This window comes from Falco peregrinus, chromosome 1 (assembly GCF_023634155.1).
Source record: "Falco peregrinus isolate bFalPer1 chromosome 1, bFalPer1.pri, whole genome shotgun sequence".
Lineage (NCBI taxonomy): Eukaryota > Metazoa > Chordata > Aves > Falconiformes > Falconidae > Falco > Falco peregrinus.
In genome coordinates, this window is record NC_073721.1 from 127,188,906 (window position 1) to 127,208,972 (window position 20,067).

The 20,067-nt window shown below is 51.5% G+C and overlaps 1 protein-coding gene across 4 annotated transcripts in view; it reads left to right on the forward strand.

The window, feature by feature from the left end:
* Nucleotides 1-20,067, forward strand: part of FRMD5 (FERM domain containing 5) — a 111,879-nt gene that overhangs the window by 63,873 nt on the left and 27,939 nt on the right. The gene's annotated exons all lie outside the window — the stretch shown is intronic.

Below are 20,067 nucleotides of genomic sequence, written 5' to 3' on the forward strand. Positions count from 1 at the left end.
TCTTTTTTGTCCTAAAATCCTGATAAAGAGAAAAATCTGTTGGGGGGGCAGGGGGGGGGGGGGGGGGCGGGGAAAGGGGCAGGAAAGAAACAAGACAGCGGTGGGTGACCTGGGAAGCAAAGTGGGGTTTTCTTGTTCGTTTTCTGTTTCAAGTCCTTGGTGCAGCCCGAAGCCCTGTCCATGGGCAGGCTGAGTGCTGAGCCTGGAGCTCCAGTCCCTAGACCCATGGTGGAGCAAGCAGCACCAGCACATATGGGGTACAGCTGGGACGATACTCATCGAGACTTGGACTGCAGCAAGTAGCATCATCAGCCCTCTGTCTCTGATGCTGTGAGCTGCCGGCAGTAGGAGTCCTGTACAGCATCTTCTGTGCCGAGTCAGCACTTACGATTCCCCATCGGCGCTGGGCTGGTGTCAGGCAGTACTGTGAGCATCTGGGGAGATGAGAGCTGACCTGCCACCGCTGCGGTGTTGCTCCCTGCAGGAGCTGCAGTGTTTGCCTGGCCACATCTGCTGAGGCAGCACGGCAGAGGGCTTACCAGGCTCTGCAAAGGGAAACGATGGGCAGTGGTCCTGTGCAAACCAGAGCGGGTCCTTGGGGGGATGGGCACCATTAAAAAAACAGTAATGGGGCTCTGCCACTGTTACAGGTTCTCATCTGAATGTGTTTTTATCTCAGACTTCTGATGAATAAAACAAAGGCTCTTTGCTGCACTCTGAAGTCGACACCCAGCTGCTCAACAAGCTTGTAAAGCATTTAGTCAAAGAGCAGAGCTGTGATCAAACGTGCCTGCCATCTCTGCTTGCACGCTCCCCGACCCAGGGCTGACAGCTGGCAAGACTTGGCTCCCTGCCTGGCAGAGGTGATGCTGCGCTGCCTGTGCCACTGCCTGCCTGTGCTGGAGCCCCTGCCTGCTTCTCTTGGCCATGGCTTCAGAGGAAAGGGGCTGGGGCTGGTGCCCATTCTCTTGGAGAGGCCTTAGTTCGTGCGTGGTACTGTGCAACACTGCCCACCCTTAGCAGCTGCCATGGAGGGGCCAGCTGGTCTGTGTGCCGTGGGGCAGGCTGCAGCACTGCTTCTCTGTGGGGATGTGGTCCTTGGTCCCTCAGAGGTGATGCTGGGGGTACGTTCCCCTTTCGAACGTCACTCTGCTTTGTCTTTTTTATACCTCAGTGCTGTCCAGCAGTGCCTGCGTGAGCTTCTCCAGCTGCCTTTGGCCAAGGCATCCTTGTTGGTGGCGATGGGGATGCTGACAGCAGGGCACGGGCTGAGCACGTTTGCTTCTGCCCATCCGCATCCCCCCAGGTTGAGTTTACTGAGCAAAGCCTCCCCTGCTTGGGGATGCAGAGTGGGGAGCAGACAGTAGCATGGCTCACTGTGGGAGAGTGACTTCTGATGCTGCTTCCCCTGATATGGAGAAATAGTGTGAAATGGGGACAATGGACATCGATTGTGATTGTATATGTCTGCTCAAGGAATGTGGATATGGTGACTAGTCATGAGTGCGGTGTCTGGCGATCACCCAGTGCCCACAGCATCCCGGCTTGGTGATGGGCTGTTCCAGAGCAGGCCAAAGCTGGCACAGCCTTCCCTAGGCCCCCTCTTTGGAAAGATTGTTCACAGCAGCGTTTACTTCCCATTTATGCTTTCCCAGCCCTATGGGAGGCTGCTCTTGCCAGGGATCACAGGTACTCTTTGCACAGTGCCCAGCATGTTATCTAAGGTTTATTCCACAGTGTTATTGGTAAAATAACATTGTCATTGTGGAGATTTACATCAGCAGTGCTTGTGTCTGTAGCTCATTTTCTGCTTAAGGCAGTATCAGATTTATTGGGAAGTTTCTGCTGTCTGTCCCTCTTAATAGTGTGGGTCGTTTACGCCTCGGAATGGCTCTCCTTTCTCTCCCTAGGAAATCACCTTTTGGGAGGATTAACAATCTTGCAGTCAAGTGATATCTGTGGTTATAAAAAAAAAAGTCATCTTTGTTAATATTCAGCAAGCAATGTGATGTCTCTGAGGACAAAGATCTTCCCTGTCGCTGGGTAAATCAGAGTTCATTATCATGTTAATCTGACTGATTACAGTCTCCCAAAAGGATTTCACATATGGTCATTTCTGTAGCACAAATAAGATCTGTTTTGCCTTAAACACAAAGCTTGCTGCTCTTTGCTTCCTTGCCTGATAATCTTTATTCTTGAGGTGCAGTTCAGGGAGATTTAGATATTAATTGCGTTTGAACCTGCTCAGTTTCAATTCTGAGTCAGGGTTTTGAACTTCTGCCTTGTGTTTGGATTCAGGATTTTCCCCTCATTTTTTCCTGTTTTATATTGGTTCTTCTTTTAAGTCTATAGGAGTGTGATCTGTACCCCCTCCCATCCATCCAGGAGACTGTGCACATGAACATCTTTTCTGGGAAATAATTTTTGGGGAAGCACTAAACCTTGACATAAGTCTCGGTGGAAGAGTGGGGTACAGGAGAGCTCATGTCGCATGGGTTTTACCTGCTTACTTGGAGGTCTTATAGAAGCTGCTGGCCCAGGGCTTTAATCTAACACCTCACACCACATTATTCCAGCAGTTTACGCAACACAATAGCAAGGGTCTGGGGACACTTGACATTTGTAGAACACGAACAAATTAAACAGCGTGTTCCATCTTCCTGGGCACACTGGGATGCTCAGGCTCACCTGCAGCTCTGTCCCTGGGACATGACACTGGAGCAGTTGGTGTGGCATAGATGCAGGTCTGCAGGGACCCCTCGGGGTGCCCAGTTCGGGGGCTGCTGCAGGCTCAAGGAGCTGCTGCTGTGCCCTGCCGCTGCCAGGACCAGGGAGGGTGAAGGAAGAGCTCAGCTGGACTGTGACTTCGCTAGGCATTATTGCAACTCTCATCCCTGTGTTTCTTCCAGCGCCTCATTTCGCTTTCATGAAAAGTAAATTTTTTATGAACCATTTATACTTTTCTTTCTTTTCTCCCATGAGCTTTTTGCTGCATTCAGTTGCTGGAAGAGAAGTGAGCTTCTCAGCAGGAACATTGCCAAGAAAACCAAAGGTGCCTGGTTTTCTGGTTGTGAGTAGCGCACACAGATTTTTTTTTTCTTGTTTGTTTTTGTTTTATTTTCCATCAGCTCTGTGCAATAGCATTGACCAGAGTGCAGAGCTCATTCTTGCAGGGTCTGAAAGAGGATGCTGCTTTGAAAGGGAAATTCCCCACCAGGCTTTGCAAATCCCCATCCCTCCAGGGCAGGGCCCTGACTGCCGCCTGCCTTATGCCTGGCATCCCGAGGGGTTTTCACACCACCTCTGTGCCTCTTTCAGGGCTATAGGGGTGTAAACAAGAGGGTGCTCAGGCCATCCTGATTACATGATGGCTGTCCTTCTGCAAGGAGTTTCTTGATTTTGCAAGGTCCGACCCAGCTTGGTGGAAGGTGGAAGATGCTGAGCCAGAGCTGACTGTTTGGGGTCCCATGGGAATATGGGACTGGGGTCCAAGGAGCAATTGCCAGTTCGCACAGGTACCAGAGGTACCCTACAGCCAATGTGACTCCCAGGTACAAATGCAAAAGTTTAGGTACAGCATTACTTGACACCAATCATGTGGCATCTAATACTGCTTTGCAGATTGGAGGTCATGGAGACTTCAGTTGCTCCTTGTTTGAGCTTGGAAGTGTAGCCGTCCCATTTGCAGAAGCAAAACTGGGCATCTCTGCCGTTTGCGGGGTCATGCAGCCATTGCGAGTGAAGCTGTTGCTAAAGCTGTGTGTAGCACATAGGAACTAAAAATGCATGACTTGCATTAAAAGTATCTCTTGTACACAGCAAGGCAGACTTTCTGACAAGGCAATATTCATCACCAGATGATTACTATGAACATGTTTATTAGTCTCTAAATAATATATACCATGATTAGCTGCACCATGAAACTTTTGCATGCTAATGGAAGAAGAGTGCCAATTTAAACAAGAGCACACATGGAGCCACTCCAAGCTCGCATGAATGAAAAAAAGTGGTTTTGAGTTACTGGAAAAACCAATTTGGTTTTATGGAGAGAGGTTTCCAGTGCCTCTAAATTATAGACTTATAAATTCTAAATTCAATTCATAAAAGTTACACGGCAGCAATAAGTAGCAAAATGTAAGGTGATACGTAATCAGTCACTGGAACTTAATGTATGGATTGCTCAAGAGCTGTGTTTAGGGCTGAAGGGTGCTTTGTGCATCCTCTCAAAGGCTCTGCAGCAGGACCTGTGTTGGTGCCAGCAAGGATCTTGTTGCTCCACGTTGTGGTTAGCAGGTGGGAACATCCTGTCTTGTGCTGACTGATGGATGGAGGAAATGGTATTTTTGGTGATGACAGAAATCACTAATTCAAAGTGATGCAGGGGCTCTGGGTAACCCCGTGGGTGTTCAGGGAAAACATGGAAAAAACTATTTCTTGCCTTTAAATGAGTCAAGGTAGTAGATTTTCACAAAATCAGTACCTCAGGCTTTGCAGAGCAGAATTTTTTAATTTATTTCTTTTATCCCAAAAGCTCATGTTCAGGTTTTCCATTGCCATGTTGCACACTGCGATGCTATGAAGCCCTCGTAGATGAAGGTGGCTGCAGTGTCACCAGGCTCTGTGATGCCACAGGATGGAAGAGCCCCAGTGCCACCTGATTTAGGTGGTGGCTTTGCATGGGACAAGGCTGTGGCTCCAGGGTCCCTGGAATAAATCTTTGATGAGCCCATGGACCAGCAGAAAGCCAAAACAGCTTTGTGAGAACATCCCATGGGCTGATCGTTTTGTGTGATGGTCTGAACTCCTCCACTGCTATTTTTGCAATATTTTGATCCAAAACAGTGCCAACAATGAGCCAGATAGCCCAACTGGCATGTTAGCATCCAGCTTTTACCCTCCTCAAGCCTGCTGTCCTGCTGGAAGGGGACACAAAGGATTGTTCCTGTGGGTGCTGCCCTGACCAAGGCTTCCTCCAGCCCTCCAGCTCCTCTGCAACCTGGGGCTGGGGAGTATAGTGCGGGTCTCCCTGACCCGTGGTGGCTGCGTCATCCTTGACAAAGGCTGAACCTTGCCACCGGCCCAGGGTCCTGCCTCCTCCATGGTCCAGCTGTGTAACCTGTCCTCATACTTGAAGTTTCTGTATAAAATAGTGTCCTCCTAGCCTGTGGCCCAGCTGGAGGAAGGGATGCACTTAAACGTGGTTTTAGGAAGATGCACAAATAAAACCCAAGGATTTCCCAGGGAATTGTTCCCTGCTCTTCAAATGAGCTGGTGATTGACTAGGCAAGCAAAGTCTGGCATTGCTCCTGCTTTGCCTCACCAGGACCTAAGGGGCTGAGGCTCAGTTTGGTTCTGATCCAGCACTTCTTGAAGAGCTGTGTTAGTGTGTTGGTCTTCCCAGCAAGGTGAGATCCCAGTAATGGCTTCACACACAGACCCACTTGAGTCCTGTGTGGCTCCCCAGGGATGCTGTGGAGGAGTCCGTGCTTTTGACAGGCACCGCTGCACTTTGCTGCCTGTGCTGCCTTTGGCTGTTAAACCCAGCAGAGCCGGGTTGGATCCACTGTATCGTGAGGGGCGCTTAGCGTTTCTAGCAGAAGCACCATGCAGACATGGGGCACGGTGGCTCTGGCTGAACATGTGCTGGAGCGGAGTGCCCGGCTCCCGCAGTCCTGAGTCCTGGGAGCAGCACCCTGATGGAGGCCTTGGGGTGAACCAGATGAATCTTCCATCCTTTTAATGGATCTTGTCCAGCTTGTGCTAAAAAAGTAAAACTAACAATGGAGTTTTCATTTAAAAATTAAATACAGCTCCAGGAGTCAGATAACAACCTGTGTCCCCTGTGATATTATTTCGTATTAACTTCCTGCTTCCCTTGCTTATACCACCAGCTCGGGGCTTTGGCAAAGGGAATGCTTCCCTGCTTGTGGTTTCCTTGTCAGAAATGAGACTGCTCAAGCTCTGAAGTGCAGCTCTGACTTCTGAAAAATTCACTGCTTAACATAAGTCTTTAAAGCTGGCTGTGAAATAGGCACAGGCAGAAATATGGCCCCTCATTGTGGGGTCCTTGGGGGAAGTGATGCGGGGATCCCGCTGCAGGGGGTTCACATCCACTCCTCTGCTGTAGCTGGTCCTTTCCTCACACACACCTCCCTAAACGATGTGCAGCCTTGCTGACACTGCGCCACTCGCCTGGAATCTACAAGTGACCGCAGTACTTGTTAGGGTTATATTTTTTTAATGATTTTTTTCCTTTAATTTTTTTAACTCTCTTGTATTTATTCCATTATCAATATTTGAATGGTGTTAAATCTGCTATTCTGGCAAAAACTTGTGCTGTATGTGTTCTTAACTGTGACTCACTGAAGAATATTTTGCTGCAAGAATAGCAAACAGATGGCTTGTTGCTGGTACCGAGGTGGCAGGATTGGAGCCTGAACAGGAGTCGTTTCTGATGGAACTGCTTGGGTTTTATTTTGGTTTGTATGAAAGGCAGTAGCTGGTGGTCACTAGCAGCCCTGTCCCTGCTGCTCAGGGTCTTGTGTGTGCTGGTACTGACATCCTGGTGCTCCCAGGGCAGGACTTCTTCCCAGCAGCACTGAGAGCAGCTCCAGTGCCTCTGTCCGTGCCTTTCCAAGGAGCTAGAGCATGCAGGCGCAAAGGAGCTGCCATCCTGGAGATACGAAGCTCAGCAGTGAGGTGCTTTTCCCCCAGGATCCAGCTCCCTGGATCAGTGCTGGGGAAAACAGGGGCCAGCTGTGCAGCATCTGTCCCGCTGGGGTCTGCCACTGCCTCTGTGGTGCAGAGGGTGCAGGGATGTGGGATGTGGAGGACAGCGTTGCTTTGCTGTTCTCTGCTCTGTTTCTAGCATTTCTAGCAAGATCCTGCTCCTTGCTGAGAGAATGGCGGGGCTGTTGGGATTGTGCCTGGAGAGCTGCGGTGCAGGCATCAGTACCGGGCTTTGTAAGGTCAGGGGAAAGTACCGAACAAGTGTTTCTGAAGGCCCTGGGAGTGCAGAGCTGTCAGGAAAACTTCCTCATCAAGTGAGGGGATAAAGCCCCACCAGATGCAGCAGTAAGGAATGGATGGGGTTACAGCCACGTTCGTTTACTTGCTGGGCAGCTGTTGCATTCTGGGGGGGTAAATCCCAGGGATTATTAAAGGATTTTAAAATATGCTAAATTGCTGTCCTGCAGTGGACTCTTCCCTAAATGGGGATGTAAGGAGAAACATCACTAGATGAAATTCCGTGACGGAGAGCCGTGAAGGACCTTTTGCATATGCCAACATGTTGAAAGTTTTAAAAACCTGCTTGTGGATTAAACCAAGGAATCGATAATCTGGAGTTTAAGTCTCAAAGAGTCACTTCATTAGGAACTTTACTTCTCAAAAGCTTTATAAACTTCTGGAGCAAACTCCCCAGATAAGTCTTGAAGACAGAAATTACTGTGTCAGCTAGGAAGAAGGATTACAGATAACAGGGAATTAATACCAAAATGCATATGCTATAAATATAACAGGATTACATTTGAGTGTTATGTAAACCCCCTTTTCCTTACTCTGAGTCTCCTCTGGTGGGCAAGGTGACGTGGGCTGTGGCAGCAAATCTCTGGTGGGCTGCAGTGTGCGGTGGGGCCAGGTGGGAGCTGGGGCTGTTGAGACACTGTTCTGCACTTCCCACTTTGCTTCTTGCTCGCAGCTGCCATTTGCTCATCAGGTAACTCTGCTTCTGTTGCTGCCTTTGCTGAAAGGGCTTTTGGGATGCGTTTCATGGAGACCTGTTTGTTTGGCAAGTATGGAAACACCAGGTGGCCTGGGGCAGGGTGTGATGGCTCAGGTCTGGGTGGCAGTGCATCCCCAGCACCTTGTTGCCCTTGAGGGCTGATGCTCCTTGGGGTCTGCGTGTCCTGGTTCTCCGTAGCCTTTTATCCTCCTTTCCACCCATGCTACGGCTGCCTTTAGAAGCAGTCTACTGTGTCCCCCCAAGAAAAATTGTTCCCCTCTTGCCCTTTTCCCTCCATCATTTCCCAGTTGCTGCAGTGGGGTTGGCATCACTGCAATAGCTGGGTACCAGCCTGGGGCTTGGAGATTTGGCTGGAAATGTGCCCGTGCTGACCCCTCTCCTCCCTTCTGCACTGGGCTGCTCATGTTCAGGGCTCATGGCCCACTGGGTCTTCTCAGAAACCAAGGGACTATTCCTGGGAACAATCCCTTGATGCCCTCCTGAAGTCCTGGCTTCACCAGTGGCTCGGAGAGCACCTTCCCGGGGCTTTGTATGGCACTGGGGCTCCTTGGTGCTGTGAAATCATTTCTGGAAGGAGGGGTTTAAGCCTGCAGCACACTCAAGCGTGGCAGCCTTTTACTGAGCTCTCGCTGCTGGCCAGCTTCTCCGTGTGTTTGGGTTGAAGGTGTTGTGGGCAGGGTGGGTGACCCCACTCCCCTCCTCGCAGCAGCAAGGTCCGGTGCCGTGCACATCCCAGTGCCCTGCTTATGTGGAGCAAGTGCATCAGCTGATGTAATAGTAGCAAAATAGCCAGTAATAATAAATCAGAATAGTGGGTGATAATATTAAAAATGCTTCTTTCTGTGGTGATGGAGCAGGGTCAGGGAGTGGGGGACAGGGCAGGACTGCAGGAGGGTGGGCTCAGGACCTGCAGGAGATGGTGCAACACCTGCATGGTGCCCTGCCCTCTTGGGAAGTGTGCCGTTCCCCTGGGGGACACCTGGCTCACATTGGTGGGGGGGGACCTTCCAGGCTGGTGCTGAGGCTGCCCCCCCACTGTGCCTCCTTGGGGGGCTGTAGGGAGGGAAGGGTTGCTGCAGATAATGCACCCTGTTAGAGGCTTGCAGGCATGAGCACTCTGCTCCAGGCACAGTCACAGCTTTCTGAGCTGCTTGTTCCCTGTCTAGAAATGAATACTCAGGCATATTTTCGCTCGTTTCCTCCTTGTACCTTAGTTCAGATGAGACACTGGCTTACTTTGAGGGCTGAGAGAGCTGTCAGTTAGGAGAACTTTGCCCTGTCTGCAAAGTGAACATTAACTTTGTCCGAGGGATAATAAATCCCAGGCTTGTACAATACAATGCCGAATTTTGAAAATGAAGCATTTAAGCGACACTATTGCAGTCAAATTGCTAGTGAAAATCTCTTCATGTTGGCAGTGGAGCTGGTGGGTCTTTGATCTCTCCCAGCTCAGATGTTGCTGCCAGAGACTTAAGCTTAAACTTCACTTTGTAAAATAGACTTTTTTGACAGTTTCCTTTAAAAAATAATCTTCCTTTAAGCTCAGGAAGCAGGGAGGAATGGCCAGCCCCACAATGCGATTTCTAAACCAAATAGTGCAGAAAGGAGCAACTTTCAGCTGCTGCTATTTTTTCTGTAAATCCTGTGCTTAATCCGTGGAGCGGCTGTGGGGAATTTGTTGTTGCAGCTCCAGAAGCACAAACGTTGTGACGGGGCTGGGAATCTGGCAAGGTTGGGTTGGGGCTGGCGGTGGCTGGTGCTGCTCTGGGTGAACAGGCATTTTCCCGCAGCCCTGGGGCCGATTGGGCTCCCTTGTCCCACAGGCTTGGGGTGCTGCTGCTCACTGGGGTCCCAGCCATGTGCTGGCAGGAGAGGGTGATGCTCTGTAAATGGCTGAACTGGAGCTGGCTGATGGGGAGCTCAGCCTGGCAGGTTGCAAAGCCCTGGTGCCCCTCTTCAGCCCTGGTCCTGCCCCTCACCAGTCCTTTTTGGCCACATCCATGGAGCCGATCCAGCCCTGCCCAGGCACTGGGGGTGCAAGCCCAGTCAGACAGGCTGCCTGGGGCTCTGAACCCCCTTTCTGCCTTGAGCTGCTGGAGCAGCAGAGGAGAGGTGCCCACCAGTTTGCATGATGGAAGGAAAGGCAAAATTATTACACAAGAGGGAATCTGCTATTATGTAGTTTGGAGCGATCTCTGGTGACTCTCTGGGGTGGTTGATCAGGCTGAGGTCCAGCAGAGTTGTCACTACCGCTCCCCAGCTTTTCCCAGCCCACGCCGAGCAGCTTTGAACTTGTCTGTGCCTCTGGCCATCCGACCTGTCTCTCTCCCCCTGCTCACAGGGCGATGTGGGATGCCCCACAGCTTCTGCTGACATATTTTCCTTTTTCCCCGGGCAGGAGACAGAAGGCCTCCAGCCCCTCCGTTTTGCTCCCAGCAGCCCTGCAGCCCATGACTGTGAGAAATGCTTCCCAGGAGCTTCTCTGCCATGCAAGGCATGCATCGAGCCTACTTGAATAATGCAAATAATCTCCTGCTTTTTCTTTCAGTCTGGAGCGAGTATACTTCCAGCATCTCCCTATGACTGCAGCTCATGCTCGTCTGCTTTGCAGAGCCTTGGCTGTGATGTGAACGCAGTGGCTGGGGGGATCAGCTGCTTCACTGGGCTTGCCCCTGCCATCGTCCCCTCCCTGGGACTGGCTGCTCTGCTGGCTCTGGGCTCCTGGCTGGGGCAGGACCTTTGTGAGGAGCCCAGCGAAGCATGAGCCAGCCTGTTTCGTATCTCAGAGCAGAGGTTTGCTCACTGAAGGAGACAGGTAGACCCTGCCCTCTGGGGGGTTTCTGAGATGTCCTATGCCACAAGACCGCTGGGTGAGGTGACAGTGGAGTGAGTACATGGTACCCAACCCTCGCCTTCCCCTTGTAAGAAGTGCTTTTAAGGTTTGCTGATGAGGGTTTTCCAGCAGATGTGTCGTGACGTCCCCGTGCATGGGGTCATTGGCAGGGCTGGCTGGCTGTGGGAAGGTGCCAGGCTGGTGAAGGAGCTGGTTGTGCTCCACCTCATCATGGAAACTGGTTTTACTGGTCTGGCATTGGTTGTGGGGATGGCAGGTTTGCGTGGCAGTGCTGGGAGCTTATTGGGCTAATGGGGGAGCTTAGCTTATTACACTTTTATATGGCTTTGGGCTTGATGCCACGTGATACCTGATTAAGAAGCAGGAGTGAAAAAAAAATTGTCATTGCACATGGGAAATGGTTTAAAAAGAGCAGCTGTGCTACCAGTCTCTCTACAAGTAAGCCTTTAGGAGAGACCTGGGCCTCATCCTGAAATGCAAAGCCATCCCTTGCTGCAGCAGGTTCACAGCTCTGGAGCATGGCTGGGGCATGAGCTGCTGTGCTCGTGGGACCGGGAATGCTCCTGCTTAACGTGAGGCACACCTTTCATTTGTAGATGAGCTGCTATTTTTAAATATCTCTTTTTTGGGGGGTTATGGATGACCCTAATTTTGGCTGAGAAGCTTAAAAAGCTAAGAATGCAAGGTTACTTTTAATCTTTAAGTTTAAAAATATCTGGGATTCTTCTGTTTGATAGTGCTGGAGGTGCTTATCTCCCTGCAGAAACCTTGTTTCGGTTTTGCAGTACATCACGCAAAACTTTTTTTGCAGTAATGGGTGCCAAATTCCAGCATTCTGCACTTTTCATATTAGAAAACTTTACAGATGCTGACGCTCGGCATGGCAAAGCACTCTGGGGCTCCTCTGCACTGTGCCAGGAAGGGGGACCACGATTCTGGGCTGGCAGCATCCTTGCTGCCATGCCGCAGGTCTAGGGCCAGATGGATCCCAACTGAAGTTCATTGAGCTCTGAGAAGCAGACCCTGCAGTCTGCACAGTGAGGTTCCCATCACTGAGCTGTGGGATGGGTGTGTTTGCCACTGGAAAATCTTGGCAGGATCTCCCTGCCATCAGCACAGTGCTGTCTTTCTGTCTCCCCCATAAAAAGGGATCATAAAACTCCCTGGAAGATCTTGTTCCTCAGGCCACTGATGCACCTATCTCCTTCCCAAGCAGAGAGCAGTAAATCTCTGTATTAAGCTGTTGCTGACATGTTAATGCTTCTCGGGTACCTCATAAAGATGCTGCAGAGCTGGACAGCTCTGAAGTGTTTTGTGAGGAGTGGCATGGGGTAGCGATGGATTCCCGGAGCCAGCATTGCTCCTCTCTCCCATGGCAGCATCCCCCTCCCAGGGTTTGTTCCTCAGCCAGCTCCTCTGCTGTGCAGGACAGCGCACCCCAGTTTGGCCCGGGCAGCAGGAGGGGAGCACAGCCAGGCACTGCCGTTCCCTGGCCAGCAGCAGGCAAGGCTGGCACAGCAGGGCTGAGCCTGCACCCACGGACACAGATGAGCTCATGAACAGCAACATGTGCGTGGGGCTGGATGGCCGTGGGGTGTCCCCAGGGGGGCTTTGTGCATGCTGCGCAAGGGGGTTGGATGGATGCAGGGCAGCTGAGCGCGGCTGCTGTGGTCCCTGTCAAGAGTGCATGTAGCTGTATCTCAAGGCAATGTACACCTCTGAGCCCTTTCAGCCCCACAAGGGTCTTGTCCCAGAGCCTGTCCTCAAAGTTCACCTGCTGCCCTAATGAGCTCGGTTGGTCCAGCAAGGCTGTGAGTGGGGGTACTGGGGTGTGCTTGGGGCTCCGGAGATCCCATAGAAATGGGGAGTGCCATGAGGTCTGGTCCGAGTGACATCCCAGTACCCTTGGACAAGATCGGGTGTGAGGGAGGATGTGGGAGCCGAGCTGAGTGGGGTCAGACCCTCGAGGACATTACCCCACGCTGCCCTGCAGACCCAAACCCATTCTGGTTTCTTTTGTGTTTCGGGGCAATGTATGATGCGGCTGCAGGGACCATCACAGAAAAATTAAGGTTTGCAGATTTTCTGCCTGCCTGTGCCGTAATGCAGCCTTCTGCGAGCAATGGCACATCTTCATCTCATTTAACACAAGACTAGGCAAAATTAGGGACTATTATGAATCGGAACAATTCAGTGTGGTGCGTCACAAGTGACTGGCAATCCATGTTATCCTCTGCAGCTCTGCACTGGAAGCAGCAGCCAGCAGCACAGCATCAGCATGGCCGTGCTGGCTCCTGGCACAGCCACTGCGCTGCCTCTGCAAACCAGCCTCCACTGGGAATGCTCCTTACTGTCCTGCTCAATCACACAATTGAAATTAATTACAGAAATATGCCACCCTACGGCATCCACATGTCTGAATATACTATGCTTAACAATGATTCCTTAAGTTTTTATATGTCGCAGAAGTTTAAGACAGAGAAAAGTCATTAGCAGGTGTTAGTATTCGGAGGCAGTTACCTTTGTATGGTGCAAGTGAGCTTGGCATGTGGCGTTCCTGGTGTGTGCAAGCAGGGATTGCTAACGGTGCAGCCGGCAATAGTCTCTCCATTAGACTGCTGTACCCTGAAAGGCTGACCTCAAAAATTTGCAAACCTTAATACAGATAAAGTCTTACTTTATAAGAACCTATAAAGATCAAAACATAGAATATTTAAGCTGATATTATGCAATAGAGAGCTTTTTTTAAGTTGTGATTTGTAAAGACAGTGCAGATAATTTCCTGAAAGACATACTTATAATGATTAATTTAGAATATGTTTAATTCAAGTTAGATCAAAGAGAAGGCATTTCCCCCTGTAATGCCATTTGCGGGTTTTTTTTATACTTCCATCATATTCTCTTGGACTTGGGGGGGATGTCTGATCTGTCCTTTGTGGAGATTGCTCTGTGTTAAAACTGCAGAGGAAAGCATTGTGAAGATGTTAGTGCTAATTCAGGGCATGGGTAGGGAAAGGGAGAAGAGCCGGGAGCAAATCCCAGCAAAACTGGCTCTGGGAGGTGAGGAGGGGTGTGATGCTGGGGGTTGCAAAATCATCCCCTCTGCTGTTCTCATCTGGCTAGAAAGGTTCATGCTTTTGCAGCTTCTTCCGGTGTTTTCCATAATGGTTGTCCGTAATAGACTTTCCTAAGCGTAAAAGTTCAATTAGCAGCCCACGTTGCTGCAGCGCCATGGGCAGCGTGCCCGGCTGGGTCCTGGGCGGAGCAGACAGATGTGCGACCCACTGCTGGCAGCAGAGGGGAAAGGGAGAGCGCACGTGTCTCCGCAGCTGTGTCTGTTCCAAGCCTTCAGGTCTAATTGGGAATAATTTACAAGTATGTCTTTATGCAACTCCAGTTCCTGTTATGTGGTGAGTTGTTTTAAACTCTGTGGCTGTGTCAGATGTCCCTTTAGTTCAGCCTGCAAAGTAATCTTTTCTATGGGAAGGAAAGAAAATTGGTTGTTGTAACTATTTTCTATATAATGCAGGAGGAAGTCCAGCCTTCCTAATGCGTGTTACAGCTGATCTGGGAAGGTTATTTCGTGCCTAATAGGCAAGCCAGGCTCGGGTGTTCGTTCTGCTGCTCTCAAGATGCTGCTGCACTTTCTCTCTTCTCAAGCTCCATGCTGCTGCTTCAGTTCTCGTTGAAAAAAATTACTATTATTTAATGAAAGAACAATAACTTGTTTCCATAACATTGAAAAAATTGCTATTATTTAGTGAAAGAACAATCCAAAAGGGATTTGGATTCTGGCAGGTTTCAGTATTCCTTTCCATTCTGTGCCCTTGTACCTGAGCTGGGCGCACAGCCTGTACCGGGCAGTGATTGTATTTGACAGTGATGGATGATACACGCAGAGGCTCAATTAGCCTATTAATAAAGCACAATCTAGGCCACGGTTTTCCAAGTTCAGCACCTAAATCTGTATTCAGGCTCATAAATGAGCGACCTCGTTTCCCAAGCAGCGGCCAGCAGTGCTGGTGACCATTGCATGCTGGCCAGCTTGGCTGGTGCTTTGCTCCGCACCCCCGGGTGCAGCTGCAGCAGGGTGGTGGGTGAGGGGTGCCTGAAGGAACCTGGCTTGGGGTGGGAACAGGTGGGCACTACAGCTGTGGGGACCCAGCCCAGGACCATCCATGGCCACGTTCCCAGCTGACGGGGACCTGCCCATTCCCGGCTTCATTAAATTAATGTCTCTGCATAAGGGAGCTAGGGAGGGGGGTGGGGTGGGGTGAGTGTTCAACCCTGCCAGGGTTGGGGTCCTGGGGGATGCTTGCTCTGCCAGCCCAAGGAGTCGCCTTTGGCTCAGGCTGGAGCTGAGCAGCTGCACTTAAACGCCAAGTTTCTGGTCCTTGAGCTGTGCAAAAGGGGACATGGCTGGTACAGGTGGCCCTGGCGTCCCTACCACCCTTCCTGCTCCCGATGTGTCTGCTCTCCCCATCGTGGACTGGCATCTTGTTCCTGTGCGGGGTGGTCCCTGCTGGATACCATCTGAGGATGCTTCCCAAGCATGGGGCAGCCCTAGGGGTGGCCGTGCCCCTGGGCTGCACAGGAGCTGCTGCATGGGTGCCCATCCTGCATGGCCACAATGCAGGGCTGGCGCAGAGCCTGCAGGGCTGGTGCAGAGCCTGCAGGGCTGCAACAAAGGCAGCTGTCCTGTGCAGCTGGGGCGGCTGACCAGCACCATCGACGTGGCTTGGTGAGGGTCCAGCATGCAGGGCAGGCTGCATCTGGTTGCAGCTGAAATACAGTTTTGATATCTTGAGTATGGGAATGGGAATCTTTCATTTTTTTTTTCCAAATGCTGAGTGCATTTGGACAACATAGGAAGGGTGAGTGATGGGCTTTGTTGTCTGGCCTGGGGAGGAGGAGCAAGGGGATGCAGGAGAGGAGAACAGGCAGAGACAATTCCTGAAACTTTAGCTCCACTCTGTCAGAGCGTTGTTCCCGTCGGCTGGCAGGGCTTGCTGCCTGCAGGGAGTTGTTTGTTTACTGTCTCAGCATCTCCCAAGGACTGGAATGGGTTTGGCAGGACGGCTGCCTCACAGCTCCAGCCCATCTCCCCAGCCGTGCTGCGGCTGCAAAACACTTTCAGCTGCCTCTGTGCAAACTCTCATGGCACCATTCTCAATGCTCTCCTGCTATTTCACCTCATTTCTGCCCAGAACAGCTGCCTTAAGTCTCCATTTCTGCAACAAGAAGAATTGCTTAGAAACTTGGTAATAAATTGGGGAAGAACGTGAGTCAGCTGAGCTGAGCCAGGCTGGGATTCACTGCGGTGCCCAGCCAGCAGCCGTCCCCAGCTCTATAAGCAGGATTTTGGCTGCTCTGCTGTATTTTAACAGCAGAGTCCAAAAACCTAGTGCTGTTTTACTTCAACATGAGCCAGATGAGATTCGGCGAGCCTTTTGCTGCTAGGCTGCAAGGCTGGGCTCCTCCAGGTGAGCACAAGGGTGGCTCGCTGTGCCATGCCGGCACTCAGGCCAGCAGGAGGATGCTGATCGTCTTGGGTGCCTTACAACCTTGTGGCCCTGTGAACAACACCTGGAGTCCACAGCTGCATTCCTTCGGGGTGGTTGGTGCCTGGCGTCCCCCTGAGGAGCTGTGGTGCTGGAGCAGGATGCTGGTCCATGATGGGGCTGGGCTGGGGCTGGTCCTGGGCTGCAGCCCCACAGGCATCACAGGTGCCTTCAGGACAAAGCAATGAGCTGACAGATGTGGCTGTGGCTGCCCTCAAGCGCTGGCTTTCGATGGCACCTGCTGCTGCTGCAGCAGCTATGAGATGTGCTGTCATACGCAGCTGTCTCTGTGATGCTCCTTGGAGGATCCTCTGTGATCTCTTCAGGGAGTTCACTTGCAGGAAAGTGGAACCTCGCTGTTACCCCCAGCATCTGAGAGCAAAGCTGCAGAGCTGTTCATTGGCCCAGAGAGGTTTTAGGAACCATGGAACTGGGGAGCTTCATGTCCTGCAGCCGCTGCTGTGGCTGATGCTGAGCAGAGCCTGTTCAGCCGCATCAGGGTGCTCTCATGGGGAGCACCCAACTGCTGCAGCTTCATCTCAGTCATCTCATCTGCTCAAACAAAGCTCTTCTGGAGTCAGTTTTCCTTTGCATGTGTGCGCAGCCTGCAGGGACATGGCTACAGGGCTAACAGAGTTCTGGTTTTTGGTTTATTTCTTTTAATCTGCAGAGGTGTGATGCTTCTGAGAATGATGAACATGTCCATGCCCCTGGGCAGGGGGAGAGACATCTGAACACACCCGAGCACTCAGATTGCCGCTCTCGTGTGTTTTACATTGCGTCAGTTGTTTGTTGCATAAAAAAGCTGCCCTTGGCTACATCCCAAGGAGATCCCATCAAACATTTTCCACAGGAGGCTTTTTAAGACTTGACTTAAGCATTGCTGGTGTCCGAGTGAGTCACACCCCATTCTGTGAGTGAGAAGTGAAGGAAGGCAGAGCGCGGACTTGCTCCCAGGGCTGTCAGGCTTTGCACATCAGCACATGCCTTGGGGGTAGTTTGGAACAGCCCTGGAGGGGTGGGATGCCCAAGGCTGCAGGGATGAACCTCAGAGGCAGCAGACACATCCTCTCTGTTGCCTCTGGGTATTTTGGTGAGTTTGCCCTGCCAATGCCATGAGCGAAGAGCAGAGCTCTGGGAGATGCAGATAGAGCAAGGGCAGGGCTGGGGTATGACTTCGGTAGCCCTGGGGAGAAGGTTGGGGTGCAGTCACCAGCAGCATTTTCAGAGGAGGTTTCATGTCAGTGATTGCGTTGAGGCTATCATCTTCTGGGAGCAGCAGGGCCCAGTGAGCATCCCTTGCCCCTTGGCCAAGCTTCACTGGGCAGCACTGGGGTCTCCCCTCTGCTGCTCCCCCTGGCACAGGGGCTGTCTGTCCTTCCCCTTCCTCCTGTTTCATCTGGAGCTGGAGCGGGCACTGCCCACCCCACATCCCCCCCAGCCCTTCCCTCTGTGCCGCACAGCCAGTTCTCCTGCTGACTTCTACGTGGGTATGCCCAAGACGCTCCATCAGCCCATCGCCACTGGCTGAGCGCCAGTGCTGCAGCAGCAGAGCGAGCAGGACAGGCTCTCCCTGCACGGCTGCCTGCGAAGGCACAGCTTGCAGCTTGGGACCAGGATGGCCCCTGCTCTGCTGCTCTGGTGGCAGCACTGTCTGGGTGTCACAGCGTCGCGTTGCCTTGTTGCTGCCCTGGTGTTTGCCAAGTCTGGCACCGAGCGCAAGTCACTTCAGCAGCTGAATAATTGCAGCCTGAACTTCGTAACTCTGAATGAAGCACTGTTTATTTAAAATGCAGACACACTTACTATGCAGTACTAAGCCCCAGGAAGGGGTTAATGCCAGACCGGGGGTGTGTGTGTGTGTGTCCATCCCTGATTGCAGGGCCTGTGTTTGCTGACTGAATATTTGATCGGATAATTCTTGAGTTAGATGTATTTTGTCGGGAAACAGAAACCTGTGTTATCTGAAGGAGGCATCTACAGCTGTCAGGAGCAGCCTTTGATCTGCTGAGACACGGTGCTGTATAGCAGGTCCCCCATCAACTGCAAGGTAAAGGAGGTGTCCATCACCTGCAGCACAGTCGTTCCAGGGTCCTGCAAATGCCAGCACCTGGCAGAGGGCAGGCAGCAGGGATGGCTGGTAGGCTGAGGGGCCGGATCCTCCGGTGCCTCCCTGTCAGCCTGGGTACTTGCGTGCTGTTTGCTCTGCCATAAAGGGGTAGAGACAGGGTCTGAAGAATTTTATCTCTTCTCCCTCTCTGGCCCCAGGTGAGGGGGTTTCCCAGGGCTATGTCACCTGGCTTAAGCTTTTCGGAAATACATAAATTACTGGGTTTGATCCCAGACCTCACACAGACTGAGGACCCCACTCTCAGCAAGCACTGAGCCTCGGTGTCAGACCACCGCAGAGGTACAGCTCTGCTTGGTGCAGAGCCACTGCCCTGGATGGGTGCTATGGGAGGTTCATGAATTGTCTGGGTGGTTTTGGGTTCTTATCCGTGAGCGAAATGTTACTTACAGTGATCAGATTTGGAGTAGTTAAATGGCTGTCTTATAAGGAGTTCAGTATGCAGCATTGCACAGCTGTACACTTGGACTGGGCAAATACCATTGCTGTGATAAATTGTCTGTTGTGACGGGGGCTCTGTGGCCATTGGGGTACAATTCTGGGGAGCAAAGGAAACATTAAACCAGAAGAGCCTTGGTGTAACTCCATATTCTTCTTGGCTTATTGATGCCATGCCAAACTTTTAGTGGGTAAGAAAACTATTTCTGGTTAAAGCAGTGGTGATCTTTTTGACATAAGGGATGCACAGCCCTTCCTCAGCAGTGACCCCCACGGGCTGTGAGTGGGTGTCACCAGAGTCCTGACACCTCCAGCTCTCTCGGGTGTTGCATTTTTACACTGAATGCAGGAAGGACCACGGCATCTGGGGCCAGCACCACTGTGGAACAGCTCAAGCACCAGAATTAAGTGTGTGCTTCAGTCTTTGCAGCGCTGGAAAGGAAAGTTTTAAAAATTTTGAGATTTATCAAATTTTATAACGATGATACTTCTAAATTCCCCATTAACATTCAGTCTAGTGCTGTCTGTCAGTTGTACTGGCACATAGGACCTTGTAAAGCTGTGGGGGTCTGGCAGCACAGGCTGGGCCTGGAGAAAGTGTAAAACTGTAGAGTCCCTCTGCCACAGCGATGAAGAGCCCCAGGAACAAGGAAGGGGGAAGGTTTTTTCCTAGAAGCTCAATAGCAGAAAAGGGCACAGAAGAAATATGCTGAAAATAGGCAGGTCAGCACTGGACTCATGCTGTAGTGGCGGACCAGGGAGAGACTGTTTAAGAGAGGAAAAGTAATGAGCTGATGGTGGCCTGTGTCATGCTTATGGGGAGGGAGTCCAAGAGGGATCACAACAGCAGCAAAGCTGCAACCTTGCTGATCTGTCTGCTTGAAAACACAGGCCAGGCAAACAGACCCCAGAATTCACAGCTTCCCTGCCTAACGCTTCACTACAGCTTGAACTGCAAGGCGATTCCCAGACAGGCTCTGACCTTGGTCACGGCTTTCTTTATGCTTTTAAAACACCCTGGGTGTTTTGTGACATTCAGGACATGTTTGGGGTGGTTGCCATTCTGCCCCGCTTGCATTCTCACTGTATGCTCCATCCAGGCAGCTTTGCCTCCGCAGCACTGCCTTAGAGCCGCCTGGATGCACATTTGTTGTCCGAGTGGCCATGGTTTTTGGCTGATGCCGCGGTCTCCTGCTGAGCCCTGGGCAGCCTCAGCATCCCACCTGGGCATGAGCCACAGGTCTCTGGATGGAAATGGGGATTGGTGCGCTGTGGGGGTCCTGCTGCTCTTGGGCTGCCCCTCAGGTGGGATGGGAGATGGTTTCTGAGCTGAAAATACTGC